The sequence below is a fragment of the Engraulis encrasicolus genome, chromosome 17 (genome assembly GCF_034702125.1).
Source record: "Engraulis encrasicolus isolate BLACKSEA-1 chromosome 17, IST_EnEncr_1.0, whole genome shotgun sequence".
Taxonomy (NCBI): Eukaryota; Metazoa; Chordata; class Actinopteri; order Clupeiformes; family Engraulidae; genus Engraulis; species Engraulis encrasicolus.
Genome location: NC_085873.1, coordinates 33,217,226 through 33,226,971, shown reverse-complemented (window position 1 = coordinate 33,226,971; position 9,746 = coordinate 33,217,226). Strand labels below are relative to the sequence as shown.

General features: G+C 43.8%; 1 long non-coding RNA gene across 1 annotated transcript; it reads right to left on the bottom strand.

Annotated features, from left to right (window-relative positions):
- Positions 1–7,090: 7,090 nt before the first annotated feature.
- Positions 7,091–8,555, bottom strand: LOC134466789 (uncharacterized). Its single transcript, XR_010038410.1, has 3 exons — positions 8,390–8,555; positions 7,690–7,776; positions 7,091–7,191 (listed from the first exon to the last, which is right to left on the bottom strand). It is a non-coding gene; the product is annotated as an uncharacterized LOC134466789 (long non-coding RNA).
- Positions 8,556–9,746: the final 1,191 nt, after the last annotated feature.

Here is a 9,746-nt window from a genome sequence, read left to right as displayed (position 1 = left end):
TGGTCGGAGGGATGTGCTGGTGATCTCCATAGGGAACTGAAGCTTCCTGTCAAGATCGACTCTCATGCTCCATTCCTGGTCAGGGGTAAATGGCCTTGATAGTTTCCTTGGCCTGATGCTTCTGCTGACCCCTCCCTCTGCAATAAAGGTGGTGAAATCCTCTGGAGGTGGTAGTGTTTTACTTCCTAGTCGGCACTCCTCGGCACTTCGGCTAGCTTCCTCAGGACTTGGTCATGGCGCCACCTGTAGCGGCCCTGTGAAAGTGCGATCTTACAGCCTGACAAGATGTGCTTGCGTTGGGGGCCTTGCAGAGTGCACAACATTATTCACTTCCGAACCACTGGTAGAGGTTCCGAGGGCAGGGAAGCGTGTCGTAAGTTGAGCGGATGAGGAAGCTTAGTCTTGCCTGTGGGGGAACTTCCACACATCTGCCCAGCTGATGTTCCTATTTGTAATTCCCTCCCAGGTCGTCCAGCTTCCTTGTCGTCCCTGCGACACGACTTTGATTTTGTAGTGGTCTTCCTCCATCCTCGTCACCTCCACCACCACCATCTCCTTCCTTTCCTTTCGGTTGTCCTTGGACCAGAGGCGTAGTGCATCTCCCCATCCTAGGCCTGCCCTCCCTACCTGGACTCTGCCCATGATCTCTTGATGTTGGAGCCGACTGATGGCTTGGTTGACCTCGGACTGGGCTTTCCACTTGCAGCCTCTCGACACCTTGGCGTTGGCATTCCTTACAGACTTGTCTGTGAACAACTCCACAAGTGCAAGGTTGCTGTTGGCCATTCTGGCCACACTTCGCTATCCCCTGGTGGATTCGGACACCTCTGTACGTGGTCACTTTTTCCCATACACATGCACTCTTTCGGAGGATCTACTCCTCATTTCCTGGAGTTCTGGCGTTCTCGTAGTCCGTTTCTGTTTCCCTTGTCATCGTGTGGTCCGTCCTGCGATTTTTCGTAGTTAGGGTTGGGTGTCCCTCTCATGAGAGACCCTTAATATGTTGTGGAGGAATTTCTTCACTTCACTACCAGTGCTATGCACAGTGCATTCCGTCTTCTCAGCAATTGCTAAATTGTTTGACCAACCATATCTGTTATACAATGTGGGTTAAAGACCATATGACACTTGGGAAATATTGTAATATACACAAACACATTGAAAGTAAGCATAAAATATAGTCACTTGAAGTTGGTTTTGATCATTATGATAGAAAACATGATGTTTTATGGCCTTTGAACAGCGAGATTTTTGACATCTGCTGGCGCGCTTCCCACAAGTCCGTCACGTGACCGATGACGCACGCTCAGGAATCTATAGGCCTATCAGGACTGTCTTGACGCCTGTCAGGATTACCTGTCACAACTAACATGGATTGATTGGATTCCGTAGTGGGTCTAGACAACTCATCTGACGCATACTCGGAGCCTGAAACATTTTTGAAAGTAGAAGAGTCCAACCCGATACTGGACGATAGTGGTGGAGGCATTATGCCCTACAGATAGGCTACGAGCCGTATCTGGATGAGATGAAGCGATGAGGCTCCGAAAGTTCGGATGGCGAAGCAGAAGGCGCTGTCGGTGGTGCTGCTGTGACAGACCGCGGGATGCCAAGAGACGTTGGCAGGCTACAGCGCGTGGAATGGTAACCTTCTTGTTCATTTTCCTGACAATGAACGGAGAGTAGACTCCGTAAGATAGTGTAGGCCTACTTTGTTGTATCGTTTGTTTGTACCACCGAGCATTTGTGTGCAGTCTACTTATCACATCCCAAAAGTAGCCTAATAGCCATAGGTAGGGGACTGTACCGATCGCAAAATGATTTTACGTCTCAGTGCCTCATTGTCTTCATCTTTATGTAGTTAGGCCTATATTATTATTTGTTTTTATAAAGGAACACCAAAGGAACACCAAGGCCTTCAGACCAATTACGCAGTTTGCCCTGCGCCATGGCTTGGCTCCAGTGCCTTTCCTTCCGCGAATAGGCTACTCCGGACTTTTACGCGAATCAACACTCGACATTGAAACTTTGTGAAGTTCTGTGATTATTTCCAACATTCGTGCCTTTATCTGTCGCATTTTAGGTGTTTTTGTGGGAGGTGTGCGCCGATGCAAACAGTAAAGGACTCTGTGTGCTGCCGTGAGCAGCCCAAAGTTTGCGCCAGGAGAGAAGAGGAGCGGGACACATTCGCTGCGTAACAGAACATTCTGGCTTTCAGCCCGTTTGTCTGAACGAGCACGTTCTCCGCACCGCATATTTCCACTACCGGCAAGACTACGGGGACGTAGAGGGAACGAGTGAGTATACTAGGCTATAGCCTAGTCATATTGTAAAACCATTTGTATGGAATAGTAGGAACCGTATGATTTCATATCAATGATGTAAACTTGTCATGCAGGCCTACATCTAAAACTCATCTGTTTTTTCTCTCTTCTGATCATCTTTCAACTTTTAGGTGGAAGAGATACACTGCATATAAACAATTTCTTAGATCTAGCTATGACTACCTGGGAATACACGCCAAGGTCCCCTTACCTTCCTTTGTGGTGTGGTCCATCCGGATAACTTTTCCCTCTACAGATTACAGGGGGTTCCAGGACAACAGCCCGTGATGTTGCTCATGCACAAGTGTTGATAAATAAATGACAATGAATGTCAATACATGTTACCTGTAGCTTCACATGAATTTGTCTTCATTTTGCAACTCACAACAGCGTACAACAAATAGCCCTAGGGGGCGCCAAATACAACCTCACCAGTGGCGGTTTTAGAAAGTCTGAGGTCCTAGGCAAAGAACAGTTTCGAGACCCCACGCCCCTTGGCCTAGGTGACACCAAACATACAACTTCAGCAGTGGCGGTTTTAGGAAGTCTGAGGTCCTGGGCAAAGACCACATTTGAGGACCCCCCCCCCCACACACACACACACACACACACACACACACCACCACCACCACCAGCAGCATCACCTAAGATGTAAATGTATTGGATTTATTTTATCTATTACTTTTTGAGAAGAGACAAGTCAACTTCTTAGGAAACAAACAGTTGAACATTTTTCTTTTAGTGTTATTCCAGAGACGAAATCCTGAAATAAAGTGATGAACCATTGGAACAATCTTGTACAAATTGTAATAGTCTTGACTGCATCAACCATTCCCATCCTGCTTAGACTTATAATCCCTACCTGCTCTTACAAGCTTACTTTTACAACTCAGTTCACTTGATGTCATAATAAATATAATGAGAGTTACTGTTCAGACAATTTTATAATGTTATGATTTGACATATTTCCTATTGCCATGTTCTTCCATACTGAATGCATTCACTGAAAATGTCTCAAGCAATACACATCTAAGTCAAAATGCACTTTGTATGTTTCAGCATCAGTGGCCTCATGCCATGCTCAGGCCATCACAGTCATGGTAGGTAGAGGGGTGGAACAGTTAATTGGTCAGGGTACCTCCCTTACAAATTGACAAAAGATAAATCAAACCTTCATTGAAAAACAGTCCAACACCAATTTCAGCTTTTAACACAAAAGTAACATAAGAAAAATGCAATACAATATAGAAATGTTTCAAAGTTTCATCATATCACCATTTTATTTTAAGACTCAAACTTTGTATTAAAACATCAAAAATATGATCACTCAGACAGTGAAGCCTGGAGATTAAATTAAAACACATGGCCATCACTTTTGATTTACTGAAATGTATTAATAAAAACCCTAAACAGATGTAAACGAACGGCCTCTGCGATATTGTGTGTGTCAATGTCTAAGTCAAGCGGACTAAGACATTCAAAGTGGTGGAACAATTGCACACAGGGCGCTAGGGCAAATAGATAGGGCCCACATGCAGCCCGCCAGGGCCCCCACATACAGCCCGTTACGGCCCCCATTACCTAAAGGAGGGCCCTTGGACTAGTTGCAAATGCCCTAATTGTCCTCCTTATAGCTCTGTCCCTAATCATTCATTTGAGCTTTTTCACCATATAACTTGGCAGTTTTGATAGGTACTGTTTTTTTAACTTCTGAGAGTTGTGATTGACCAATGACTGAGGCAGGAAGACAGAAATGACGGGGATAGGGTATGGAAAAATTTCATTTTGCCCCATAAAATTACTTTGGCATTTTTGCTAGCAAACTGACAACTTACACCTTCACCGTGGAAGCTTATCTAGTAGTCTTTATCATGTGGTGTCCAAGATGTTGTGCAGTACTTCTGGGACAATACAATGAAAGCCCACATGGGTATTGGGGGGCACTGTAGCAAGTGAAATATCACCTCAAGGTCTCTCCATCTCAAATGACTAAAGCTAATATTACACACCCTGTAATAACCTTTTTCAGAACCCCAAGGAGAGGATGGAGCAGGTGGTTCCCAACACAGTAGATCAATGCACTCACAGAAAATATGAAAATAAATGTGTTTATTACATGCAGTTCAGCTCTGTCCAATTTTAAACAAAAGTATGAGTACATTTGTGGTGTAATTACAACAGTAGCACATAATACATAACTGTAACACCATGTATGCCATTGTACCTTATGTACAGTGAGACTGTCATTACTAAAAAAAACACTAAAAACCTAACGAGGACCTGGCCTGGTTCACAACAGATGGTGAGTGTGTAGCTTTGGTGCCCCCTGCTGGAGCAGAGCTACACATACTATCACCGCAAACTCAATCCAACCAGTGGAGAATCAGCTGAACATACGACAAGTACATTGGTCTACTTTTTACTCAGATAAGTCACCTGAGTTGGAACCATTTGTATGCATAAGTGTGAAAAAAGAGAGAAAAAAGTGTCCTTCCAACACACCCTGTACTGTGGTTTTGGAATTACCGGCATCAAACTTTTGGTAATGTCTATATTGAAGGGTTGTTTGTGGCGCTAAAGCGTGTTGTGTGTGTGTGTACTGACTGCTGCCCTCTTATCCGGCTTTTCACATGATGCACTCAGTGGCTCTGGAACAGGGGATAGGTCTGGAATGTCAAAGTCATCACAGCTGTAGTCCTCAACTCGACACATGGCCTCCACCATCCGCATCAGCTCTTCAGCATAGCCTGTTGCAGAGGAATATGGGGACAAGGTTCAAATTAATCCTACAATAGATATAGCACATTAGTACATCTCAACAAGTCCGACAGGCGGACAACAGATGCGTCCGTCTATGCCCGTTCTGAACCTTTTTTGCCCAAACGCCCCCTTGGCCTCCTCATAACCTGTCAAGGCAATTTATCAATAAGCCTACCATGTACTGTATAAGCCTGGATTTGAAAGTACCATAGGATTTCAACAGTGTTGGGCAATTTACTGAAAAACTGTAATGCATTGCTGATTACATGTTACTGTCTTTTCAAAATAATCCCTTACACTACATTTAGCAATGTGGGGACCTAAGGCGAATTTAGCTTAGGGGGGCCATCGGTCCATCCCATATCACATTTTTTTTAACATAAAATCTCTATTTTTGTTAGGCTATTTTTTTTTTTTTAAATCACTTTTTTTTGTTTTTTTTTGTTTAAATTACAAACATAAAAAACAGGCAAACATTACAACCCTTTCTGGACAGATTTCAATGAATAGGCTATTTGCAATTTTGCATAGGCCTACATTAAATAAACTAAAATGTGAAATTCTCTTTTCACTTTAATATGAGAGCAGTGATGTCCCCCCCTCACTGAAGTGTTATTTCATGTGTGAGCATGATGCTGTCACCTATTTGAAGTGACGTTGATGTTGGATTTCATGGAATACTTTTAAATGCCGCTTTGGGAAGAAAACAGAGTAGGCGACAGGTGAACTGTATTTCTGTCAAAACAGTGGTTTGCAGGCGTTTGCGTTTTCACGTGGATATTGTCTTCGTGGACCGTAACAGACAAACCGTAAGTTCCATAAACTAATCAATGAGACATTGGCTACGTGTACATGATGTTTTTAAGTCCGATTTAATAAATGCGATTTAAATAGATCGGATTAAGAGTTATTTTGCGATGTGTATACATGGCACTTTCACTTAAATGCGATTAAACGTCTGGGGAACATAAAGCATTGCGATTGGACTGAGGACGCACGTGCTGAGCGAGCCAAATAAGGCACGGGGGCGTGGTTCAATGCCACCGAGATGCAGGTCATCTTCCCCACGAAAATCGTTGCCTCAGGCGGACTGAAATCACAACATTTCCCCCTTTCTCCCTGGATCATTTACAATGCTACATTAGCTACCCTGTTAGCATAGAAAAACGAGTGGTCAAATGGTAATGTGGAGTAACTTTGTTGTGCTTCATTACTTCGTGGGGCACTTTTACATCAATATATGGAAGCCACAACATTTATAGTCGCTTAGGGACTTTAAATTAAGCAAAACTTTCATGTGAAAATCAACAGGAAGTGCCGCCATGTTTTTCTCACTGGCAAAGAGCACGGTTGGTTTGCACGCATGAGCTCCAGGCCAAAACTGAGCGACTGCCACCTTGTGGACACAAGAGGGAATCACAGGAGGGAATCACAATTCAGAAACGCATCACGGGAGGGAAACACATCACGGGAGGGCGGACGGACGGACGGAGGGACGGACGGACGGACGGACACCAAAGCCTCTTATAGAGATGCGTGGGACGCATCTAAAAACCTAATCTTATCTGCTATGAACTTTCTATAGTCACTTCAGAAATGGCCCCAGTCTATCTGAGACATACTACTACTCTTCCTTACCCTGTGATAATGTCTTTTGAAACAAACAAAAGTGCAAGTCCTGAGACATTTACAATCATTGCTCTGTACATTTTTTGTGCACTGGGAATGTTGCAAGCGGTAGCTAAGTCCTTGATTGAAAGCAGCTTTGGATAAAAGAGTCTACCAAGTATAATGTAATGTCCTAAAAGTATGTTTCACTGAATATTTCTGTATGATTACCTGCTCTCCATCCCTTTGTATGAAAAGTGGCACAGGCTGTTCCCTGCCTTCCAAGACTCTGTGTGCACAAGAAGAGAACAGTCCCTCGAATCCGGTATGCCTGTTGTGGATGTGATCCATAATGTCCATTTGTCCACCACAAGTTGAACATTGTCAGGAGGCGTCGAGACCACAGCCCAGTACAGATGGTTTATTATACTTCCCACCCAGGGTTTGACATCCTGGCAACCTCTGGTTTGACCAAGGCTCTGCAACTTCTTCTTGACACCTGAGTAAACATGTGTAGATGAATCAATAAATAGTGAATGTAATGTACATCTGGCACACACACACACACACCTGGGGCAATGCAGGGATGAAATAATGTGGGGTGTGTATGTACCAATATATGTGTAGAGACATATAAAATGTAGGCTACACTTCCTTAGAACTGCATAGTCACAGTCCTTGTTGGTCGCCTCAGACATGCTTGTATGCAAAAGTCACAGTGCTGATCTTTTGTTGAGTTCACATGAATAAATAAGAACATGAATATGAGCACATATAAAATATGTGTGTGTGTGTGTGTATGTGTAAAAGGAAAAATAAAATAATAATTGAAAAAAGGTTTCTTTCCCAACACAAAGAACCTATCTGAGCAAAAAGTAGACCCATGTACAGTGTACTAAACCCAACCAGTGTAAGGTCTGAGAGTGTGGTGTGTAGTCAAATGTGATCTGTATTAGTAGCCTAACTTAGTTGACCTACACACTTTACCAAAACTTACATCAATTGATGGGACCCCGTCAGCAGTGAAGCCATCTCTTTCCTCTGCAGCAACATAGGCCTACTCAGACTGGCATTCCTGGAGTATCTGAAACATTATATAAATATGATGCCGCGTGAATAGGAGAGAAAAAAGCGCTACTGCAAACCCAAAACAAACATGACAGCAGATTGTTCTTGAACACAGAAAGAAGTTGCAAATTTACATGACATTACATAACAGCGGTTACTGCATGTTCTTTTGGGTTTCTGACAAGAGTAGGCTATTTGTCAACACTTAGAGTACGTTCATGCTCCATTAGTCACGGACACAACGCTGATGGGGATGGGGGTGGGGGGTGGGGGGGGGGGGGCAGTCGCATAGAGTTGCATTGACTGTCTTTTCAGCAGGTAGGCCTACAGTAGACTATTTGCCAGTAGCCTAGACACATATAATTTTACTGTAACTGTAGGCCTACGGCGGCGAACTGAAATGTAGGAAGGCGACTTGACTTTTTTGCAAACACTCTCTGAGATTAATTTAGATGCACGGCTGAAGCACTTTAGTAGCAAGCTTTGTTGAAGTGTTCAGAACTGGCACCAACTTCATACCGTTCACCAAGCAAGTGGTTTACGCGGTGATAAAACACAAACCTCTTTGCACTTCCTTTCCCTCGAGTTCATGATTAGAATGCAGTCCAAAATAAGATGGTACAGCCTACCTCCAGCCGCTGCCTTTTCTCCAGAGCACGAGACCCCCTGCAGCTGGCGTCGGTGCCGCTCGCCCCCCTCGAGCTTGTCCCCCGAGGGAATATGCTCGGCACTGATTTGGGCCGCGAAACCCTCTTCAGACGAACATCAATTCCAAGTTGCTCCTTCAGAGCCGGGGTCGAGTCGTAACATTTATCCAGAAAATGTGTAACACAGTACAGAGCTTGGCTTCCACGGTGTTCCTTTGGGATCAGTTCTCGTCCTGCGAGTCCACAGCAAGTTCAATTCAGGGTCTTTTGGAAAGCGATGCAGTGTGAAACCGCTCTCCCTGGTGTTTGAGCAGTATCCTGCAACGCACCGCTCGGGCATGTTGTTAAAAAAATATTCGAGAAAGAACGTACACTCTATCGATTCCTGTCAGGATGGTTGACAGCACGTGCAGTCAGGTGTAAACAGAGAGGTGTGGCGTGGCGGCATTCCTGAGCATACGTCATTTTATGGAAGGGCCACTGGCATGTGGAATTTAGTGGCGCGTGTTCAAATTTTGGAAATAACAGGAGAACCAGTAATATTTGTCATATGGATGCATCTCAACTAGAATTTAATAGTTATTTCAGACTGAACTAAAAAGGGTCGTCTCCACGTGTCATGAGGTCTTTAAGGTTATATTCTAAGTTCCTCCACTCTAAATCATTCAAAGTTTAGCTCGTGTAAACATGTTTGGTCATAACAAATAGGGCAACCCACACGTCTTAATATATTTTGACTGGTACGGAGGCGTTCAGATGAATTCCAAAAGCGATTCCTCATCCAGCACCAAGTTTGTGTTTGTTTCCAATCTGAGATGAAGTGAGATTGATTGTGTTGCTATATCAAAACAGTGTCATCGTGGGGTGGTGTGCAAACTGTGGATAATGAGAAAGTGTATACCGTGTGCGTCTCCTTCCCAAACTTAATTGATTTAGGTTGACTTTGCCTGAGGCTGTTTCCATATTGTTTCATCTTCAGGATGACACAATGACAGTCTTGACAGTTTTTTGAGGTTCCATCTGAAAAAACATCTCTCTCAAAAGTAAATATGTGTGGACGTTTCTTGAAATTGAATGATGGATCACTGTACCAATTGAATGTTAATGTTCTGACAACCAAACCAGCCAGGAATCTCCACCTTCTGTGATTCTGTGTACCCCCACACACCATCCCAAGGCTCAACTGTAATTGTTTTACTTTGTGTTATTTATTGCTGGTGTGACAGACTGAGTTCCATACAGACATTTTTTTTATGTGTGTGTGTGTGTGTGTGTGTGTGTGTGTGTGTGTGTGTGTGTGTGTGTGTGTATGTGTGTGTGTGTGTGTGTGTGTGTGTGT